Source organism: Pseudophryne corroboree, chromosome 5 (assembly GCF_028390025.1).
Source record: "Pseudophryne corroboree isolate aPseCor3 chromosome 5, aPseCor3.hap2, whole genome shotgun sequence".
Taxonomy (NCBI): domain Eukaryota; kingdom Metazoa; phylum Chordata; class Amphibia; order Anura; family Myobatrachidae; genus Pseudophryne; species Pseudophryne corroboree.
Window position 1 is genome coordinate 260,160,095 of NC_086448.1, and position 24,055 is coordinate 260,184,149.

Here is a 24,055-nt window from a genome sequence, read left to right on the forward strand (position 1 = left end):
CTGACTCAGGCTGGCAGTGTCTGAACTGACTTCACGTGTGGCAAGTTCAAAGGGCAGCAGAACCTTGCACAACGTTGAAATCATTCTCCACTGCGCTTGAGACAGGTGCATTCCACCTCCTATATCGTGCTCAATTGTATAGGCTTGAATGGCCTTTTGCTGCTCCTCCAACCTCTGAAGCATATATAGGGTTGAATTCCACCTCGTTACCATTTCTTGCTTCAGATGATGGCAGGGCAGGTTCAGGCGTTTTTGGTGGTGCTCCAGTCTTCTGTACGTGGTGCCTGTACGCCGAAAGTGTCCCGCAATTCTTCTGGCCACCGACAGCATCTCTTGCACGCCCCTCTCGTTTTTAAATAATTCTGCACCACCAAATTCAAGGTATGTGCAAAACATGGGACGTGCTGGAATTTGCCCATATTTAATGCACACACAATATTGCTGGCGTTGTCCGATGCCACAAATCCACAGGAGAGTCCAATTGGGGTAAGCCATTCCGCGATGATCTTCCTCAGTTGCCGTAAGAGGTTTTCAGCTGTGTGCGTATTCTGGAAACCGGTGATACAAAGCGTAGCCTGCCTAGGAAAGAGTTGGCGTTTGCGAGATGCTGCTACTGGTGCCGCCGCTGCTGTTCTTGCGGCGGGAGTCCATACATCTACCCAGTGGGCTGTCACAGTCATATAGTCCTGACCCTGTCCTGCTCCACTTGTCCACATGTCCGTGGTTAAGTGGACATTGGGTACAGCTGCATTTTTTAGGACACTGGTGACTCTTTTTCTGAGGTCTGTGTACATTTTCGGTATCGCCTGCCTAGAGAAATGGAACCTAGATGGTATTTGGTACCGGGGACACAGTACCTCCAACAAGTCTCTAGTTGCCTCTGCAGTAATGATGGATACCGGAACCACGTTTCTCACCACCCAGGATGCCAAGGCCTCAGTTATCCGCTTTGCAGCAGGATGACTGCTGTGATATTTCATCTTCCTCGCAAAGGACTGTTGGACAGTCAATTGCTTGGTGGAAGTAGTAAAAGTGGTCTTACGACTTCCGCTCTGGGATGACCATCGACTCCCAGCAGCAACAACAGCAGCACCAGCAGCAGTAGGCGTTACACGCAAGGATGCATCGGAGGAATCCCAGGCAGGAGAGGACTCGTCAGAATTGCCAGTGACATGGCCTGCAGGACTATTGGCATTCCAGGGGAAGGAGGAAATTGACACTGAGGGAGTTGGTGGGGTGGTTTGCGTGAGCTTGGTTACAAGAGGAAGGGATTTACTGGTCAGTGGACTGCTTCCGCTGTCGCCCAAAGTTTTTGAACTTGTCACTGACTTATTATGAATGCGCTGCAGGTGACGTATAAGGGAGGATGTTCCGAGGTGGTTAACGTCCTTACCCCTACTTATTACAGCTTGACAAAGGCAACACACGGCTTGACAAATGTTGTCCGCATTTCTGTTGAAATACTTCCACACCGAAGAGCTGATTTTTTTGGTATTTTCACCAGGCATGTCAATGGCCCTATTCCTCCCACGGACAACAGGTGTCTCCCCGGGTGCCTGACTTAAACAAACCACCTCACCATCAGAATCCTCCTGGTCAATTTCCTCCCCAGCACCAGCAACACCCATATCCTCCTCATCCTGGTGTACTTCAACACTGACATCTTCAATCTGACTATCAGGAACTGGACTGCGGGTGCTCCTTCCAGCACTTGCAGGGGGCGTGCAAATGGTGGAAGGCGCATGCTCTTCACGTCCAGTGTTGGGAAGGTCAGGCATCGCAACCGACACAATTGGACTCTCCTTGTGGATTTGGGATTTCGAAGAACGCACAGTTCTTTGCTGTGCTTTTGCCAGCTTGAGTCTTTTCATTTTTCTAGCGAGAGGCTGAGTGCTTCCATCCTCATGTGAAGCTGAACCACTAGCCATGAACATAGGCCAGGGCCTCAGCCGTTCCTTGCCACTCCGTGTGGTAAATGGCATATTGGCAAGTTTACGCTTCTCCTCCGACAATTTTATTTTAGATTTTTGAGTCCTTTTTTTACTGATATTTGGTGTTTTGGATTTTACATGCTCTGTACTATGACATTGGGCATCGGCCTTGGCAGACGACGTTGCTGGCATTTCATCGTCTCGGCCATGACTAGTGGCAGCAGCTTCAGCACGAGGTGGAAGTCGATCTTGATCTTTCCCTATTTTTGGAACCTCAACATTTTTGTTCTCCATATTTTAATAGGCACAACTAAAAGGCACCTCAGGTAAACAATGGAGATGGATGGATACTAGTATACTTATGGATGGACGAGCGACTGCCGACACAGAGGTAGCTACAGCCGTGGACTACCGTACTGTGTCTGCTGCTAATATAGACTGGATGATTATGAGATAAAATTAAAATATATATATATATATCACACTAGTACTGCAGCCGGACAGGTATATATATATATTATGTAATGACGGACCTGCTGGACACTGTCTGTCAGCACTGCAGACTCCTAAAGTAAGCTACTAGTATCAAGAAGATAGAAAAAAAAACCACGGGTAGGTGGTATACAATTATGGATGGACCAGCGACTGCCGACACAGAGGTAGCTACAGCCGTGGACTACCGTACTGTGTCTGCTGCTAATATAGACTGGATGATAATGAGATAAAATTAAAATATATATATATATCACACTAGTACTGCAGCCGGACAGGTATATATATATTATGTAATGACGGACCTGCTGGACACTGTCTGTCAGCACTGCAGACTCCTAAAGTAAGCTACTAGTATCAAGAAGATAGAAAAAAAAAACACGGGTAGGTGGTATACAATTATGGATGGACCAGCGACAGCCGACACAGAGGTAGCTACAGCCGTGGACTACCGTACTGTGTCTGCTGCTAATATAGACTGGATGATAATGAGATAAAATTAAAATATATATATATATCACACTAGTACTGCAGCCGGACAGGTATATATATATTATGTAATGACGGACCTGCTGGACACTGTCTGTCAGCACTGCAGACTCCTAAAGTAAGCTACTAGTATCAAGAAGATAGAAAAAAAAACCACGGGTAGGTGGTATACAATTATGGATGGACCAGCGACTGCCGACACAGAGGTAGCTACAGCCGTGGACTACCGTACTGTGTCTGCTGCTAATATAGACTGGATGATAATGAGATAAAATTAAAATATATATATATATCACACTAGTACTGCAGCCGGACAGGTATATATATATTATGTAATGACGGACCTGCTGGACACTGTCTGTCAGCACTGCAGACTCCTAAAGTAAGCTACTAGTATCAAGAAGATAGAAAAAAAAAACCACGGGTAGGTGGTATACAATTATGGATGGACCAGCGACTGCCGACACAGAGGTAGCTACAGCCGTGGACTACCGTACTGTGTCTGCTGCTAATATAGACTGGATGATAATGAGATAAAATTAAAATATATATATATATATCACACTAGTACTGCAGCCGGACAGGTATATATATATTATGTAATGACGGACCTGCTGGACACTGTCTGTCAGCACTGCAGACTCCTAAAGTAAGCTACTAGTATCAAGAAGATAGAAAAAAAAACACGGGTAGGTGGTATACAATTATGGATGGACCAGCGACTGCCGACACAGAGGTAGCTACAGCCGTGGACTACCGTACTGTGTCTGCTGCTAATATAGACTGGATGATAATGAGATAAAATTAAAATATATATATATCACACTAGTACTGCAGCCGGACAGGTATATATATTATGTAATGACGGACCTGCTGGACACTGTCTGCAGAATGCGTTTATAAAAACACCACAAGACGAGTGTTTAACTTTTTCAGGCAGACAATCACAATATACTGGTGGTCAGCAGACAATCACAATATACTGGTGGTCAGTGGTCACTGGTCAGTCACACTGGCAGTGGCACTCTGGCAGCAAAAGTGTGCACTGTACTTAAAATATGTACTCCTGCTATAACTGCTCCCCAGTCTCCCCCACAATTAAGCTGTGTGAGCAGTGAGCACTCAGCACAGTCAGATAATGATATACAGTATTACATATGATGCAGCACACTGGGCTGAGCACAGATATGGTATGTGACTGTGTCACACTGTGTATCGTTTTTTTTTCAGGCAGAGAACGGATTAATTAAACTGGTGGTGGTCACTGGTCACTGGTCACACTATCAGCAAGTAGTACTCCGTCCTAAGCAGACAATCACAATATACTGGTGGTCAGTGTGGTCACTGGTCAGTCACACTGGCAGTGTGGCACTCTGGCAGCAAAAGTGTGCACTGTACTTAAAATATATTATTTATGTACTCCTGCTCTAACTGCTCCCCAGTCTCCCCCACAATTAAGCTGTGTGAGCAGTGAGCACTCAGCACAGTCAGATATACAGTATTACATATGATGATGCAGCACACTGAGGCTGAGCACAGATATGGTATGTGACTGTGTCACACTGTGTATCGTTTTTTTTCAGGCAGAGAACGGATTAATTAAACTGGTGGTCAATGGTCACACTATCAGCAAGTAGTAGTACTCCAGTCCTAATATGCTCCCCAAAATTAGTAAATACTAAATAGTGCCTCTAACTCTCTACTCTCTTCTCTATAAACGGAGAGGACGCCAGCCACGTCCTCTCCCTATCAATCTCAATGCACGTGTGAAAATGGCGGCGACGCGCGGCTCCTTATATAGAATCCGAGTCTCGCGATAGAATTCGAGCCTCGCGAGAATCCGACAGCGGGATGATGACGTTCGGGCGCGCTCGGGTTAGCAGAGCAAGGCGGGAAGGTTCGAACCTGCCTCGGACCCGTGTAAAAAGGCTGAAGTTCGGGGGGGTTCGGTTTCCGAGAAACCGAACCCGCTCATCACTAGTTAATATCCCTACTTTGTAGCAGGGCATTACACACTGCAACATTTCTTGCACTACAAGCTGCAATGTGGGAGTTCATGACACTTCTAGATTGCTGAAATATGGTTATATTAATTAATATTTTGGACCTGTCATTTGCTGAATCACTACTGTATTGTGCTCACAACTGCAGTATTTTCTTTCATCTTCCATCTTCTTCCTGTATTCTATCCTTCCCACTCACTTGTCTCACCCTAGTTTTAGTATGCCTCTCCCCCATCTCCTCCTATTCCTCTTGTCATTATTATTATTACTAGGCGATTCATTGCGCCCTACGGGCGCTCTACACACCGTCAGAAGGGGCTACACCCCCTTTACCCCTGCACGTCCTTTGGCTGCCCAATAATTGTATGATATGGAGTATTACCTTCAAGCCTAATGTTATTAGTGGTTACATATATAAGGTGGATAGGGTGTGCGATGGATAAGGGAGCTAAGGCCCTTGCGACAGCGTGAAGAGCAGATGCAGGGGAGGATGAATGACCTAGTGTATTAATAATATGTTATGTGTAGATAATTTAGGAAGAATGGCAATGTTTGGGCAATGTTGATTTTTGGTTAAAGCAAGAGGTGGGAGGTGTGGGCTGCAGATGCTCTGAGCAAGAGGACAAACGGATATCTCTAGGCTGCCTCTCTTGCGCGGGGTGACGTGAGGAAGAGGGAGGTGGGGAGAGGACAACAGCAATACCAGGCTCTGCGGCTGCGGTTTGCACACACGGGGGCGGGACGCATCAAGCAGCACTGAGGACGGAGGCAGGAGTAGGAAGGAGAGCACACAGCGATCACAGCAGAAGTGGGTGGGCTAGACACGGTAGATCTGTGACTTCGGCCAGCATTGTGTCTCTGGGCAGCATTTGAAAATGAGTCACAAAGTCACAGATCTTGCCAAATATATAGGAGATGGAGTATTAGCTGCATTTCTAGTTGTGTGAGTGGGTAAATAGTGCACGACGAAAATGCGTTTGATGGTGAAGGGGGCGTAGGTCCTTTAGTGGGTGTGAACAGTGGCTGCAGGGCACGATGTATAGAATGTAGCGGGTGCAGGGGTGACCGCGTATGGGGGAGGGTGTCTGTAGATTTTGTGGTTGAAGTGGGGGTGGATGCCGGGGGGGTGTGCAGATGGGAGAGGGGGGCGGGAGGTGGTGTGGGTGGGGGAGGAGCAGGAGAGTGGGGGTGGTGGATGGGGTCTGGATGCGATGTGGGTGGGGTAGCATTGGAGAGGTCGGTGCAAGGCTCTTGTGGATGTGGGAGGGGTTCTGGAAGCGTTGTGGGTGGGTAAGGGGTGGGTATGCTTGTGGGTGGTGTTGGGGGTCTGGTGGTGCCGAGGACCGGTGAGGGGCTGGGGTTCATTGGGTAAGGGAGGTGTAGGTGTGGGGTGCGGTGGATGGTGGTGGAGGTCTATAGGTGGTGTAGGGGCAGCCGTGGGTTTGCTGTGGGTGGGATGGAGGTAGGTATCTCCTATATATTAGGACAGATCTGTGACTTTGTGACTCATTTGCTAAAGCTGGGTGGAGTCACAATGCTGGGCGGAGTCAAGTCACAGATCTGGCCAAATATATAGTAGAAGCATAGGAGAGAATAGGAGAACACACTGGCCAAATATATAGGAGAAGCATAGGAGAAAATAGGAGAACACACTGGCCAAATATATAGGAGAGAATAGGAGAACACATAACAGTACATTGTGATAATAGTACATACATAGTGAGCGTGGGAGAGACAGCAGCAGCAGCATATTAAGATGACGTACAAGCACCGCTCCCAGGTGCCAGCCATTGGACACATGGCTGAAGAGTGCGCTGTGATTGGCCGCCCGTGGGTGGGATGGGATGGAGCTACTGCTGCTGCCCCCGTGGTACAGAGCATCCCCATCTCTCTCCATATAGCGGGGATGGGGGGTGAGGGCGGGTACGAAGCGGGGCTCACTGCCAGAGGATGGAGCGCACAGGCATCTTACTGGACTCTCTGGCGCCTGGCATTGTAGTGTCCGGCAGCGTCTCCCTGTGTGAGCGGGGACCCAGGCGCTAGTTGCACTGGCGGCCAATCACAGCGCACCCTTTAGCCATGTGTCCAATAGCTGGCGGCTGGGGGCAGTGCTTGTATAGAGCTTTAACATGTGTCCAATAGCTGGCGGCTGGGGGCAGTGCTTGTACGGAGCTTTAACCTGCTGCTGCTGTCTCTCCTGCGCTCACTATGTATGTACTGTTATCACCATGTACTGTTATGTGTTCTTCTCTTCTCTCCTATATATTTGGCCAGTGTGTTTTCCTATTTTCTCCTATGCTTCCCCTATATATGTGGGCAGATCTGTGACTTGACTTTGCCCAACGTTGTGACTCCGCACAGCGTTAGCAAATGAGTCACAAAGTCACAGATCTGGGCAAATATATAGGAGATTATCCTTTATTTATATGGCGGCACAAGGGTTCCGCAGCACCTAATTACATAGTACATAAGCAAATAATCAAAACAGGAAAACAGTGACTTACAGTTGAAGACAATATAGGACAAGTACAGGGTAACTAAACATAACTACATCATAAGGATTCTTCCCCATCTCATATTCCTCCCATCCCTCTTCCCAATCTCTTCCTATCTCTACTTATATCCTTTCTCTCCCCATCTGCCTCTATAATCTCTCTTTCTCCCCCTATATTTTCTTTTTCTCTCTCCAGCTATATTCTCATTCCTGTCTTTCCATATATTCTTGCTATCTCTCCTGCTATTCTCCCACTCTCCCATGTATCTCTCTATGGAGAATATTTATTAAAGCTTTGAGGGGCATATGTATCAAAACTTTGAGAGAAATAAATTGAAGAAAGATAAAATGGAGAGAGATAAAGAAGCCAATGTACTAAGCCATGGAGAGAGATAAAGTACAAATCAGCTCCTAATTGTCATTCTTTTAAACACAGCCTGTAACATGACATTTATAAGTTGAGTGGTCAGTCTTATCTCTCTCTTTAAGATTTGATAAATACCTCCCTATACTCTCTCTCTCTTCCCCTATATTCTCTTTTTTTCCTCACCTCCTATATTCACTCTCATTCCTCTCTCCCCTATATTTTCGCTCTGTCTCTTCCATTTCCCCCTTTATTCTTGCTCTCTCCCCTATAATCGGTCTCTCCCTATTCCATCATTCACCCACTCATCGATCACACAATTCTGACAGCAGGCAACAGTAAACATTTGCAGTTCACATAGCTGCCTGTGCTGCAATGGCCAAATCACATATTCCTGCCATAGCATCAGGTAGGTGTGAACTATGGAGACATTCAGTGAGAGCTACAGGGGGAGCAGGTATGTGCATGCTTCATTTCGGCTCTCATTATTGAGACTGGCTGGCTGTGAGTGGGGAAGGCCTGGCAGGGGTAGGAAGCAGTGGCGCTGGGGGAAGGGGGGAGTGGGTACTCTTTACCCAAGCCTGTTGTGGTGGCATGGGCAGACCCCCCTGCTACCCCCCACCTAGCAAACTGTGGCACTTTGAGTGGGGAGAGAGGACTGATGGCTGCTACAGGGATGGGGAGAGAGGAAGCTGCAGAAGCTGACAGTCCTTTCTCTCTTCCTGCGTGATGTGTGTGTTTTTTTTTAAGCAATTGAAACCGCCATCCCCCCTCAGCCACCTCCTCCTCCTCTCCGCTGCCTATCGGTCCTCATGCCGGGTTCCCCCCCCCCCCCCCATCCCTGGTCTACACACTATTAGTATACTACATAGTGTATACTACATAGTGTACCTATACGGATTCAATAGGAGGACACATATATGTTATGTCCCTGTGGGAATCTCAGATATACCAGTGTTTGAAGAATTATCAGTGTTATATGGAATTCCAAAATCAATATATTTACCACTAACAACTACCTTGTGTAACTAACCAATTCACTTTAAATACCACGTATCCAATAAAGCATACAACTGACTCCTTTTATCACACACTGGGGTATATTTACTAAGGTGTGAGTTTTCTAGAAGTGGAGATGTTGGCCATAGCAACCAATCAGATTCTAGCTATTATCTTCTAGAAGCTGCTAGATAAATGTTAAGTGGAATCTGATTGGTTGCCATGGGCAACATCTCCACTCCACTATATTTATATAGTTTATATATTCTATAGTGCCTTGGTATTTCCCTTCTTTTTCACTCAGAAGTTCAATGGATGACCGATGTGTGTCCGATGTTTCCGCTTTTGTAAGTAAGCGATGGATGTGAAATGCTTGCAGGGAGTGACTCTATGCACAAGACGGTGTATGAGTCATTAGTATATTTTCACAATTGTGGAACGAGCAAAATTGCATCTGCAAATGCATTTACATTCATCCCTAATTGAAGCCCAAGGTCGGATAAAACATAATTTGCAAATAGGAAACATGTTTAATACAGACAACCACTGTGGACAAAAAATCCCACTAGAGTACTACTGTACCTTTCAAGAAGTTCTTCCCTAAACTGTCAAATGCTTTTAAGTACATACATATATCTGTCATTGTGTGACACACAAGAGAACTACTAAAGTGACAGTTATGTAGACAGCACTGAAGAGAAGCTTTTTAAATGAGCTGCTGCTGTCAGAAAATGTCAGAGAATTATATTTGGAGTGTTTATAGAGTGAGTTATGCAAGTGGTCACTTTTATGGCATTAAAATAGGATATATCAAATTTTGCAAGTCTGCCAAAAATCTCAGCTAACTCTTGCTGTGCGCTAATGTTTCTGGTTAACTTTTTAAATGGGCGGTGTCTTGGTAACCAGTGTTGTATTTAAAGATATATAAGTATAGAATTTAGATTTTCTTTTTTTCAATTCATTAGAACCTTAAAGTGTTGCATTCAAGCTCGTCAGATAAATGATCATAAGTTTATTTAATTAAATTCAAAGTTTATTTAGATTTTTTTATTATAATAAATTATACTAATCTCAAAAAACAGATAGTTGTACTGTACTAAATTTCCATTTGCACAAATGTGCCAAATTGTATGCCTTTCTATAAACAATCAGCAGACTCCAGAGCATTCCTTAATTTAGCAGTTTGGGACTATTCCCATTACAAATCTCTGCATGACATACTGTAGTGTTGGTTTGGCTGGAAATTAACATGGTAGAAAGAGAAATCAAAAAATACTTTTGTGTTTGAATGTTTTAATTCTGTTGGTAGAAACGCATCTAGAAATTACCTTTCCCAAATAAAGAGCTTTTGCAAAGTGAAAAAAAAGCTTAATTTCTACCACTTTTGAAGACTTATAGGAATCAAGAGACCCTATTCAAGTTGGGTCGCTAATCTTGCTAAAAAAAACAGTTGCTGGGATCAAATAATTGATGCCCAGAAAACGCCCATTGAGGAAATTGCAAATGTATCGTAATGCGCAATGTGATCGCATAACCACATGCAAATACCGGAACATCGAAGAGTTTTTCCTTCTGTGCCAGGCAAGGTCATCCACAATTCGGCATATGCAAGAGATCCACTTGAAAAACGCCTTGCCACACCTGTGTTTTACAAACACACCCATAAAATGCCATGTTTCCTCCCCTAAATGCTGGCTTCCTGTTAATCAAAATGTGACTGCATTGAAGCACAATGTGTTCGCAGAAATATTCACTAATCATGGGCGCTCACACGTAATGTGAACGCTGTGCATGCACAGTCGTTCAATGATCAGTCGGATTGCAGTTTCTCAAATTTTGCGATCCATCCTGAATAGGGTCCAAGGTATTGTATGGGATATAAAAATGCTCTCTGCCCCATGCTAAAAAGAAAATATACCATCATTAGCCCTTGAGTATTAAGTCATCACATACTTGAAATTAAAATCTAAATTTTTATTGTCCTTGCTACTGAAGGCACTATTTTGTTTCACAAATCCAGTAGCTTCTCAACAGCCTTATACTGACACCAATGAGAATCATTCCACATTTCTGGGCAGTGGGTATGGGGTAATCATTAAAAGATTTTTTTTCAACAGTTTCCCTAGGATTTCTTTAAAAAAATTATTCTTAATAGGTGGACTATAGGTCTTGTTGGGCCCTGGAACCTTTACTTAGAAACATAGATACGTAGAATTTGACGGCAGATAAAAACCACTTGGCCCATCTAGTCTGCCCTTTTTTTTTTTTTTTTACCATAGTTTTATCTCAAACCTTATTTGATCCTTATTTTTTTGTAAGGATATTTTCATGTCTGTCCCATGCATGTTTAAATTGCTCTACTGTCTTTGTCTCTACCACCTCTGATGGGAGGCTATTCCACTTGTCCACTACCCTTTCTGTGAAGTAATTTTTCGTCAAATTCCCCTGATCCTCCACTCCCCCAGTCACAGTGCATGTCCTCATGCCCTATTGCTTCTCTTCATTTGGAGAATATTTCACTCCTGGACTTTGTTAAAACCCTTGATATATTTGAAAGTTTCTATCATGTCCCCCCTTTCCCTTCTCTGCTCCAAACTATACATATTGAGATTTTTTAGTCTTTCTGGGTATGTTTTGTGATGTAGGCCATGCACCATTTTAGTTACCCATCTTTGTACAGCCTCTCATGTATTAATATCCTTTTGAAGATATGGCCTCCAGAATTGAACACAGTATTCTAGATGAGGCCGTACCAATTACCTATAGAGTGGCATTATTACTTCTTTCCTTCTGCTGCTGATTCCTCTCCCAATGCAGCCAAGCATCTGATTAGCCACACTCTTGACCATTCCTCTAGTCTACCTAGATCCTCAATCATTTGTTTTACCCCACCTGGTGGGTCTACCCTGTTGCATACCTTCGTGTTATCTGCAAAGAGGCATACTTTTCCTTTAATGCCATTTGCAATGTCACCAATAAACATATTAAAAAGCACTGGTCCAAGTACAGATCCCTGGGGTACTCCACTGGTAGCATTTCCCTCCTGTGAATGCACTCCATTTACAACAACTCTCTGTTTTCTATCCTGCAACCAAGATCTTAGCCATTCAATAATCCTAGTATCCAATCCCAAGCTTTCAAGTTTATTTAGCAGTCTGCGATGTGGAACAGTGTCAAAAACCTTACTAAAGTCTAGATAAGCTATATCCATGGCTCCACCTTTATCCATCACTTTAGTCACAAAGTCCAAAAAGTTTGCCAAGTGTCAGCATGTTCTCAAGGCATGTCTGGCTCCAGAGATAAAACACCTTTCTATTTACAATCCCCTTTATAAGCCCCATACCTATCACCATGAAGAAGACCCACTTAAGGTCAAAATGTGTTTGATGTGGAGAGAACCTGGACGAGAATGGAGGGCATTCTAATGAATGTCTACCATTGATGGTCAACCTACTGACTGTAGACCTTTTTAGTGTATATCTACAGACCGGATACTGATCCTCCATGGAGCTGTTTATGTTCCCTTAGGGTTTGCATTCAAATGTCTATTAACAATTCACAGTATACAGAATTCTAAATACCATGTTGTTCCTAATGGCATATGATGCCGTGACCAGAGAGTCTTTAAAACATTCATAGCATATGACATTGCTCTCCTTTGTCTATTGCCATCGTGTGAGCACTGAAAAGCCCAGTGACTGTCCAGCTCAGAGATCAGGTAGCACCCTTTAGGTAACCTGCACAAATCAAATGTTTGTAGAAGAGAGTTTTTTCATTACCTATCACATATCATAGATCAGTATTCTTAAGGGACACTGAGAATCTTAAAGAGAGCCTCCTGGAAAATTTATATCACCTTAAGTCTCATGTTAAAATGGTACAAAACATGCTAATTTAATTACATTTCAAGACTAGGTATTCCACCTTTAAGTTAAAACTGGTCTGAATAATCTGAGCAACGCAAAAAGTATTTACCCACATTATGTTTTTTTCTTCACAGCCCATTTACTATAGAACTACAGTAAAGTATGTTCTGTATTTGCTGTGGAGCTTAGACTAAAGACTCTGTAAGATGGCTAAGCTAAGTCTTCTATCCTGTTTTTAAATATGAAAATATGGTCATTTGCAATTTCTGTTATTACAGTTTTTGATACTTTCTGAAAAATGTCTATGTTATAATTAGCCCTAACCTGGTATCTTGAGCTTTAGATACTTTAGCTAGTGTGCCCATGCAATTAGAAAATATTGTTGCATAGGGTTGGGGGTCGGTATTGTGACCTGCAGTCTCCTGATCGCTGGTCACATAACTACATCCCATTGCATAAGCTCTCAAACTGCCTCCCATCCGCATCACTTTCACTACAACACAACCTGACAGCCAATGTGTTTTTCCCCATTTTGGTAATTTCACAAGAACTATTACAGTGCTGACTTTGTGCACAGCACTTAGCTTAACCCCAAGAGCAATGACATACAGGGTGGAATTAAATTGTTTGAAAAGTTGGTTGGATGTCTGTTTTTCCTTGTCTATTATATAGGAAAAAACAGACACCCAACTGACTTTTCAAACAATTGAATACCCCCCACACAATGAATACAAACTCAGAACTGGAAATTGTACAGTAGATGAATTCTAGCTCTAAGTCTCCTTTCTTTACTGCGTGTCAGTGTTTCAGAACGAAGCACTGCACTTAAAATGTAGTTTTTATTATCTGTTGTGATCTCTTTTCTGGAGCAATGTTATTTCTTACTTTCTGCAAAATAGTTAAGCCTTAGTAATGCAGAGACTGGCAGTTTTGAATGTTGTTTTCCATCGATAAAGCCAAGTACTGTACTCAATAGATTTGCATTAGAATCATTTAACACCTTTGCCTCTGAGACTTTTCGCAACACTGTGAGCATTCCTTCCAACTTTAGAAAGTTGGGAGGAGGGAGACAGAGGCGCACTAGAGGTGCACTCCCAAAATTAGGAGGCATGGCCTCACGGGTAGGGGGCGTGATCTTGCAGAAGGTTTTTGCCACTGTGGGGGCATGCCCAGTGCTCTAGAAAAAAGGAAACAAGGTTGTATCTGCACACACACAAATTTTCGAATAGTGGCATGGAGTGAAAGCTCCAGCAGTAACCCCAATTACTTTATTGGTATTTACCATTAACAGTGGGGGTGCTACCAACTACAGCTAAGATAGGTACAATGGAAAAAGAAGAAAAAGGCTGTATTGTCGATGCACAAGAGGAGTGACCTGATTATCACATCCCCCTATATGTTATTATTTAAAATTTAACTTTTATTATTATTGACTTAAAATAGTGTGACAATGACTAACACACAAACTACGAGTATAAGCGAAACATAGAGGTTAAAATAATGACACATACAACATATACAAAACGTGTAATAGGAATAATAAATGTGATTTAAAGATTAAAATGTGTGCCCGCGTGTTTATTCTAATGCCCAAATGGATATATATATATAAATATAGTGTTGATCTTAGTTTAAACAAGTATATAGATTTATCTGATTGTCAGTAATTTGTCTATGGGCTATCCCCTTGGCTACCAATTAGTACATCACGTGCCGTGGTTGTCCCATTCATATAGTGGTACCGGTAGCTGGCTGTACCATTGAACTTCTCTTTGATTGTTATGAATATGTTATCTGCCGTATTTCCAGCCTTCTTATAGTAATACTGACAATACTGATACCAGAGTCTGTAATTACGCTAGATACTTCCTCGGAGAGGTGATATCATCAATTAAATATATGTCATTAGAGCATATTCTCGTTCCTCCTTTATTTAGCGTAATAATAAATAACACTGATAAATGATGCAGGTTAGATTCCTCTGCCTGAGCAGCCACTCATTCACTACCACAATCAATGTTAGTGTATCAATTATAATTATAGATAGTGCCAATAAGTCGTATTAATGTGTCTCAGAATATAATGATTATTATACACATAGCTTTATATAACATTTATTGCAGACCTATAAAGCATCTATATCGAATATTATGTCGTTTGGAATGGTAAAATTAATAAGCTTAACCAATTGATTGTAGAAGCAATAGGGGACACCTTAAGGTCCAGTTCTAGTATATAATATACAGCAACGGATATCTATTTTCCTCAAACTTCAATTAAATATCCCTAAAGAAACAAACATCCTCAAAAATAAGGATATTTTTGTGCACCAGGACATTTGGGAGGTATGCTGTGGTATGCCTATTTTTTTTTGACTGGTTATATCTAGGGATGCGCAGGTTCAGTTTTCAGAAAACTAAACCCACCTGAACTTCCAATTCCAAGTGAATCCGAGCTCTGGCTCGGGTTTTCCACCCAGGCTTGGATCCAAAAATGAGGCATCTTCCCAGCATCGGATCTCATAAGTTTTGGATTCAATATAAATTGGTTTCTATGGGATTGTATAGTTTATTAAATTGCCTTCCTGTCAGCCACTGCTGTGTGGCAATGTTTCATAGATGTGCTATATTCTTTTAATCTGCCATGTGTTTGTGCCACTGCTCTGTTGCTAAATTAAGCCAGCTAGCCTTTGAACAATATTGGTGAACTATGATGTGGTCAAAACGTGACTGGAAATTAATGTACAGTATCTGAGGTTTGTAATACTGTAGGAACAAAAACAGGCCCAAATTACACAATATTAGCTGTTGTTATCAATTTTTGAAAAAAATACAGATTCCAAAACTAAAATATGTTAAAGTGGTTTTGGCAAAAAGAAATCATGATGAATTAGATCCAAACCAAAACACGGTGGTCGGTGAACAACTCTAGTTATATCTAATTTCAGTATCAGGGAATTGTTTATGAAGTACCAGCTCAAAATATACCCTGTTGTTTCAGAAGACAGAATGTTGAGAAAATAATTTTTTTTTTACATCTCACAAGACAAATATATATAGGCTGATAGCTGAGGGTCCCCTTTTTCCAGGGGTACCGGATTTTTGAAAAGCAGCCCTGGGGAACCGGAGATATCCGACTTCAAAGCAGTGGCCCCCACCCAAGCCTGTTAATTGCTCTTCCTAGACAGATATCTCGGGTTCTGTGTGTGACTCTAGAGTTCTTCAGAGGGTATACTCCAAAAGCTGTGACTCTCCCCTTTCAGTGGATACTGGCAGTTTGTCTCTTCTATGCCCAGAACCAGAGATATCAGCCTACCAGCAGCTGGTCCCTGTTCCAACTCCACATGCCTGGTATGCAATTTTATATTTTCGTTGGTGGATTGCTCTGGCTCCTGAACTCTGATCCCCAAGTCTTCAGTACCTCCTGAAAGGTGGGACTCTCTAGTGTTTTATCCTATTGAAAGCAAAGACATTTCTAGGAACTGGAGATATATGCAGTCAAGCAAGCTACACTCCTACAGGAAAATGATGAATATTAAGCCCACTTCACTATCCACACCTGCCCTGCATATTAAACACCCCCTACCACCCTGGAAGTCATGTACCAGGGCACCATCATTCAGCCCAATGCCCCCTTCTACAGTTTATTGTTCTCCCTCCCGCCCCATCTCCCACCATCTGTGCAGTAAAGGAGTAATTACTGCTCCAGGTCCTACATGCTGAGTGGAAGATAGAACACCCCCTACTGTTCTCGAAGCATCAAAGCTGCTGCTAATGGCCCTCCCCACTCCTACCAGAGGATGAGTAGGGGCCCCAGTGCATTGCTTTGCCCAGGGGCCTACACTGCTGTTAAGAAGGCCCTGAGAGCAAGGAAACACAGTTTAATTGTAAAACAGAAGTCAGCCTATATATCACATTCATCCATTCATTGCAAATCAATGTTGGTACAGACTGATGTATCACAATTCTTGAAGTGAATAATGACTTGGGTGATTCTTTGGTTTGAAGAACAATGTATACAGGTTTCATGTCAGTTTCTAGGGAAAAGGAAGTAATTTAGAGAAGTTAATCAATATAAAAAAAATATATAATGTAAGCATCATTCATGGTTCAGCTATACTGCTCAAACACATTTTATGACATTGGGCCTGCTTCTGAGTTTGTAGATATAGCAAGAAAGAGCAAAACCATGCTGCAGTGCAGGTGGGGTAGATGTAACATGTGCGAGCGATTTAGATTTGGGTAGGGTCTGTCAAAAATTCTATCTATATTGCAGTGTAAAGATAAAGCTGTCCAGTGTTTGTGTCCTACATACATAATCAGCCAGTATACCCTGCATGCAAATACATCTACTGTATGTACAGTACTTGTACCTCTTGCTTTACAACATGGTTTGTCCAAGTACACAGTTACAGTACTTGCTCTTTCTTACTCTAGTCCCAACTTAGAACTAGAGATGAGCGGGTTCGGTTCTCCGAGATCCGAACCTCCCCCCGAACTTCACCTATTTTACACGGTTCCGAGGCAGCCTTGGATCTTCCCGCCTTGCTCGGTTAACCCGAACGCGCCCGAACGTCATCATCCCGCTGTCGGATTCTCGCGAGATTCATATTCTATATAAAGAGCCGCGCATCGCCGCCATTTTCACTCGTGCATTGGAGATTGAATGGAGAGGACATGGCTGCGTTCTCTCCCTAAAAAGCTCCGTAATCTGTGCTCAGTGTGCTGTATATATCTGTGCTCAGTGTGCTCCAAATATCTGTGCTCAGTGTGCTGAAAATATCTACGATATCTGCCTGAAAACGCTCCATATCTGAGCTCGGTGTGCTGCAAATATCTGTGCTCAGTGTGCTTTATTGTGGGGACTGGGGACCACCAGTATAATAGTAGTACAGTACAGTAGGCCATTGCTGTATCTTGCAGCTCTGTGTCACTGCAAGTATCCATTCCATATCTGTGCTGCATTTTTGTGAGCAGTATATAGTAGGACAGTGCATCATTTTGGTGACCAACAGTATATAGTTGTACAGTACATTAGGCCATTGCTGTATCTTGCAGCTCTGTGTCACTGCAAGTATCCATTCCATATCTGTGCTGCATTTTTGTGAGCAGTATATATAGTATTACAGTGCAGCATTTTGGTGACCAACAGTATATAGTTGTACAGTACAGTAGGCCATTGCTGTATCTTGCAGCTCTGTGTCACTGCAAGTATCCATTCCATATCTGTGCTGCATTATTGTGAGCAGTATATATAGTATTACAGTGCAGCATTTTGGTGACCAACAGTATATAGTTGTGTACAGTAGGCCATTGCTGTATCTTGCAGCTCTGTGTCACTGCAAGTATCGATTCCATATTTGTGCTGCATTTTTGTGAGCAGTATATATAGTATTACAGTGCAGCATTTTGGTGACCAACAGTATATAGTTGTACAGTACAGTAGGCCATTGCTGTATCTTGGAGCTCTGTGTCACTGCAAGTATCCATTCCATATTTGTGCTGCATTATTGTGAGCAGTATATATAGTATTACAGTGCAGCATTTTGGTGACCAACAGTATATAGTTGTACAGTAGGCTATTGCTGTATCTTGCAGCTCTGTGTCACTTCTAGTATCCTGATCAGTGCTCAATATCTGCTGCATTGTTGTGACCAGTATGTATACTGTACTGTGCGAGGTGTGTTATACACCTGGTTATTATACATCCTGTAATCTGTACTGAGCGATGTGTGAGATACACCTGGGGATTATACACCCTATATACTGTACTGTGTGATGTGTGAGATACACCTGGGGATTATACACCCTTTATTATTATTATTATTATTATTATTATTATTATTATTATCCTTTATTTATATGGTGCCACAAGGGTTCTGCAGCACCCAATTACAGAATACATAAATAATCAAACAGGAAAACAGCAACTTACAGTTGATGACAGTATAGGACAAGTACAGGGTAAATACACATAGTTACATCAGCAGATGACACTGGAATAAGTTTCAGGTGGCAGAAGACTGCTGAATGTGGTACAGTTGAAGATTATTAAAGTAAGACAAAGGATAAGCATATGAGTGAAGAGGGCCCTGCTCGTGAGATCTTACAATCTAAAGGGGAGGGGAAGACAGACATGGGTGACACAGATGGGGTACATAGAGAATGTGGAACAGAGGGTTAGGATGAGATTTGGCTGGGTTTGGTGAAGAAGTGGACCCCCAGAAGGCACAAGTCAATACTTAACATTGCAACATTTTACTGGGCTATGCAGGAGAAAATTAAAAATAGGGAGAAAAAAAACCGATAACTTCTACCACTTTCAAAAAGGTCAATGGAAGCTGAAATAATGGACAACTACCTCATGGAAGCCAGATACAGTATACCAAACAGTACTTAACAGAGTTAGGAATGAGTGCTTATGAAATACAGTAACATTTTGTCATAATATTTCAGAAACTGCATGGCTGGTCTCTTGCACTCTTTTGCTCTAATACACCACCTGCTTTAGGATTTATATTCAAAAACATTATGTCTCCATAATCCCAAAAACGTCAGTCTTCTTGGAAAGTGGTTTGTTCCTTTGTAAGGGAAAGAGAACAAACGTTCTCAAACAAAGGTTTCTCAATTTCTTTTTCCTCTGGGAAGGGATTGTGGATTCGCAGGAATATCTGAGCATTTCTGTAATCAGAAAGCAGCGACTTTCTACAAATGTTTACGAATAATTCCAGTGATTTTGTAATTTTCTTCCAGTGATTTGGGCCAATAATACCATTGATTAGAACAAATAATTCCAGTGATTTTGTCATTTTCTTCCAGTGATTTGGACCAATAATACCATTGATTAGAATGATTAATTCCAGTGATTTTGTCATTTTCTTCCAGTGATTTGGACCAATAATACCATTGATTAGAACAAATAATTCCTGTGATATTGAAGTGTTTGTTTCGCTTAGCTTAGCCGTCCAGCGACCACAGTGCCCCTCTTTTTCTCTTTTCTTTGCATCATGTGCTGTTTGGGGCCAATTTTTTGAAGTGCCATCCTGTCTGACACTGCAGTGCCACTCCTAGATGAAAAAAAGAAGAAGAGAGAGCGCAAGTAGACTACATGTACATTTGAACAAATTTATTCATAAAATAAGTTAAATCACAATCAGTTAAAAAGTGACATTAGTTAGAACTAATAATATATTCAATTCAACAAAGAATCCACACTCGGCATATGATATATAATCAATGATTCAGGTGTAATACAAAGTAGATTTCTGGTGATTTCATACACACATACTCCTGAGAATGAATGTGACAGGAGCTCTACAGGTGCTTATACTAATGATTTAATTGGTTTCCCTTTAAATATGGAGACCTAGGAGAGCACAATTACTTCAACCCTCTGAGGAAACGACCAGTGTTGTCGGTCGAGAAACGCGTTAGGGCTCAAAGGATCCAGGCACTCGTCAGTCCTACGAGTTTATTTATTCTATACCCTCAATCTCTGCCAGAATTGATTGACCAGCTCCGTAGCCACCTGCATTGGTCCCGCTTGCTATACGGGGACCGTGGCTTTCATTTGATTCATTCTACAGTGCTCAAATCATCTGGAGCACCAGCGATCCGTTTTGGAGGCGGCAGTGAAAGAGATATCCTGCCATACTGGTCCGGCAGGAGAACGGGAGGTCGAGCCGCTAGAAAGAGCGGCACCCGGTTCATGGTCAGTACCGCTGGGACATCTGTGGAAGCGGTAAGCAATTCAGCTCCGGATACTAGTCATAGTGAGAGAGTGACAGACGGAGCTCATGCACTTTACTTCACCTAATTCCAGTATGATACCTTTACCAAACCGGTTTATCCAATAGCAAGAATATCACTACTATATAGAATAAAGGAAAACATTCATTTTGGAACTGTTTCTAAAGTGCTATATATTTTTTTAAAAATTTGCATATCAAATTATCAGCCACCATTAATCACACCAGACTGATGGATCATTGGTTCTAACAAAGAACGTATACCGAATATTGCATCATTTACTAGTGCACTAGTACTGTGGGACTATTATATATCATATGCCGAGTGTGGATTCTTTGTTGAATTGAATATATTATTAGTTCTAACTAATGTCACTTTTTAACTGATTGTGATTTAACTAATTTTATGAATAAATTTGTTCAAATGTACATGTAGTCTACTTGCGCTCTCTCTTCTTCTTTTTTTCTTCCAATTGTTTAGGGTGTGCTAATACCCTTTTCCCTTGAGAGCAGCAGGCAGCATTTTCAACCTAGGCTCAGTAGGGCGCTTTTTCTTTGTTTTTTCTTCCACTCCTAGATGGGCCAGGTGTTTGTGCCGCCCTCTTGTGTCGCTTTGCTTAGTCCTCCAGCGACCTCGGTGCAAATTTTAGGACTAAAAATAGTATTGTGAGGTATGATGTGTTCAGAGTAGACTGGAAATGAGTGGAAATTGTGGATATTGAGGTTAATAATACTATAGGATCAAAATTACCCCCAAATTCTATGATTTAAGCTGTTTTTGAGGGGATTTTGAAAAAAAAACACCCGAATCCAAAACACACCCGAATCCCACCAAAAATTTTCAGGGAGGTTTTGCCAAAACGCATCCGGATCCAAAACACGGCCGCGGAACTGAATCCAAAACCAAAACACAAAACCCGAAAAATTTCTGGTGCACATCTCTACTTAGAACCTGGCCCTTTGTGCACCTATTTCATTGCTACTTAATTAACCACCACACTGGTTATGTACTGGGCCAGTGCAATCAGAAGGTGGGTGCGGGGGGTGCGGCCCGCACCCAGGTGTCACCCTCGGAGGGGGTGACACCAAAATGCCTTCTGCTCTCACACTCACAGGAGCCGGGTGCTGCAGTGTAATAGTTGCTTGCAGCAATCGGGTCCTGTGATCCAGGCGCTGACACTGCACATCTACTGTTCAAAGGGGGCAGCCCAGCTTCTTCGGCTGATGCTAGGCTTCCCCTGGAATGATGTTACCTGGTTCCCCGTGAGGCCACGCCCAACCGACTTAGGCCATGCCCCTTTCCCCCGCGAGCACGCTTCCACATGCAAGAGGGTGCAGAGTGCGCGCCGGGTGTCTCCAGACCCAATGACACCTCTGTACTGGGCTGCTCTAGACTTCGGGCATCCGCTGGTGTGTACATACAGTAAAGGGATCAGTATGAATTACCGATGGTCGGGATGATGGCCGTCAGTATACAGAGAATGGCATCCTGGCTGTGAGTATGCTGTCAGTGGGGCGAGCGCTACAATGCCCCTTGTGGGCTCACTGTGCTCTGCATACTGTGTGCTCACTGCGCTCGCCACGCTGCCCAACTGTACAAACATATTCCAAGATTGGTTTGAAACCTGTCATTATCATTGTTGTGCAATTGCACAAACCCTATTCTTGTTTTGGGATGACCATCGGTGGGTTACTCATTGATGTTCACCATCGATGGTAACATTGATGGGTAACCTCGATGGTGTGAAACCATCTGCGATAGACCCATCGATAATCTCATTCACTGATGGTCACCCCTGCTTTACTATTCAGTAAGCTATGGACCAAGCAGAGCCTGGGGTGGAGCTTCATGGAAGTGTCAGGAGGCAGAGCTAAGCTCTGTGTCCTGATATCTTAAAAAAAAAAAATGTAGTTGTGTATCATCGATGGTGGGAATTTATCTTGTTCTCACCCATCGATGGAAAAACTATTCTACATTGGTTCATAGACCATCGATGACTTTGAATCATCGATGATTAATGGCTATTCCTATCCTTTATGTAATTGTCCAATTCTGTTGACTTGCTCTCACCAAACATTGCCTACATGAGAACATACCATTATATCCCAATTACACCCATTCTGGCATAAACATAGATGTGACTAAAATGTATATGACTCTGCAACACCGATACTGTACGTGCATGTGTTAGATTCCAGAGAACACGCAGTTCAAAATCCTGGAAGATATGCTTTGCAATCAAACATTTGTTTAGCTCAGCATCATCCCCTATAACTGCAAATGGAATAAATGTTAATCAACAACTAAGTAGCTAAAAAAGCAAAATAAAATTGGTTGTCAATTGCTGAGAGCTTTCTAAACATTACATAAAGTGAACCAGCTCTTTTCCTGAATTTTTATTACCTACACATAGCACACATCACTTCCTATCTCCGCATACCAGAAAGACAGTAATTACTGGAGATCTTGCTGCACGTAATGAATACAGTACAGGTAATTTGCACTGCTGTTTCAGTACTAGCGCTTTTCTGCAGTGTGATTTATTGTTGCCCATTTTGTAATGAACCTAATAATATCATATATTCCACTGCTCCCTTTGATGGGTGGGTGAACAGTGACAAAATTAAAGGCTGGAAAGTTACAAGAACAATAATTGTAAATTGATTGTGTCAGGCATAGGGTTTATGTAACTAGCAAAATGGTACCAAAAAACAAATTAAGGCATTTCTTGAAATGACACATATTACATTTTAATGCTACAGTATGTTTTACAGCTATTATCAGGAATCTGGTAGTATTAAGGCATTGCCATTCATTTTTATATAATCAGAGTTTAAATTAGTATTTTTTTTAAATATTCACATGTGTCATTTTTGTGATGTCATGGCAACTGCACAAGTAATAAGTAGTTCAGCTGGATAATAAACATACTGTATTATGGCAAGATGCAAGCCAGTGGCGGAACTAGCGCAGTGCAACCAGTGCATTGCACTAGGGGTCCGGCGCTATCAAGGGGACCAAAGTCATCAGCATTGTAATGAGTCTAGCATTGTAATGAGTTTGGCATTGTAATTGACTTATTACAAGCCACCTACCGCTGTGTGCTGTGGGTCAAGAAAACTGGCCGAGAGAGGAGAGCAGAGAGGCACAGCAACTTGGAACAGAGGCAGATTTAGACTTTATGGATCCCTAAGCAAGATACTGATTTGAGGCCCCCCTTCCTCAAACAATCCCACCCCCAATCAGGTCATGCCAAATCCCGCACCCCTAGTCAGTCAGTGCATACCAAATTACCCCTCCAAGTTAGTCAGTGTGTGCTAATATCTCACTAATATATACAATCTCCACTTCTACTACCTGTCCCCCATAATCAGTTTCACACTCTATTTGCCATCCCTAAAACACAGAAACCTCTTCAGCCACTGTTGCTAATACTCCAAGCAACAAAGATTCACATTACCCAATGCACAGTCCCATGATCTTTGCTTCCTTTACCACTACAAACTCACTTCCTCTTGCTTACTATCTCCAATACACTCCGACCCCCTTCCCTCACTTTCTCCAGTACTCATCCATGTCGCTTTACTCACTTTCGCCAAAACAGTCTCCCCTATTTGCTCACTCTCCTGAAATCAGTCACCATCTTTGCTATTTCTAAAACAGTCTCCC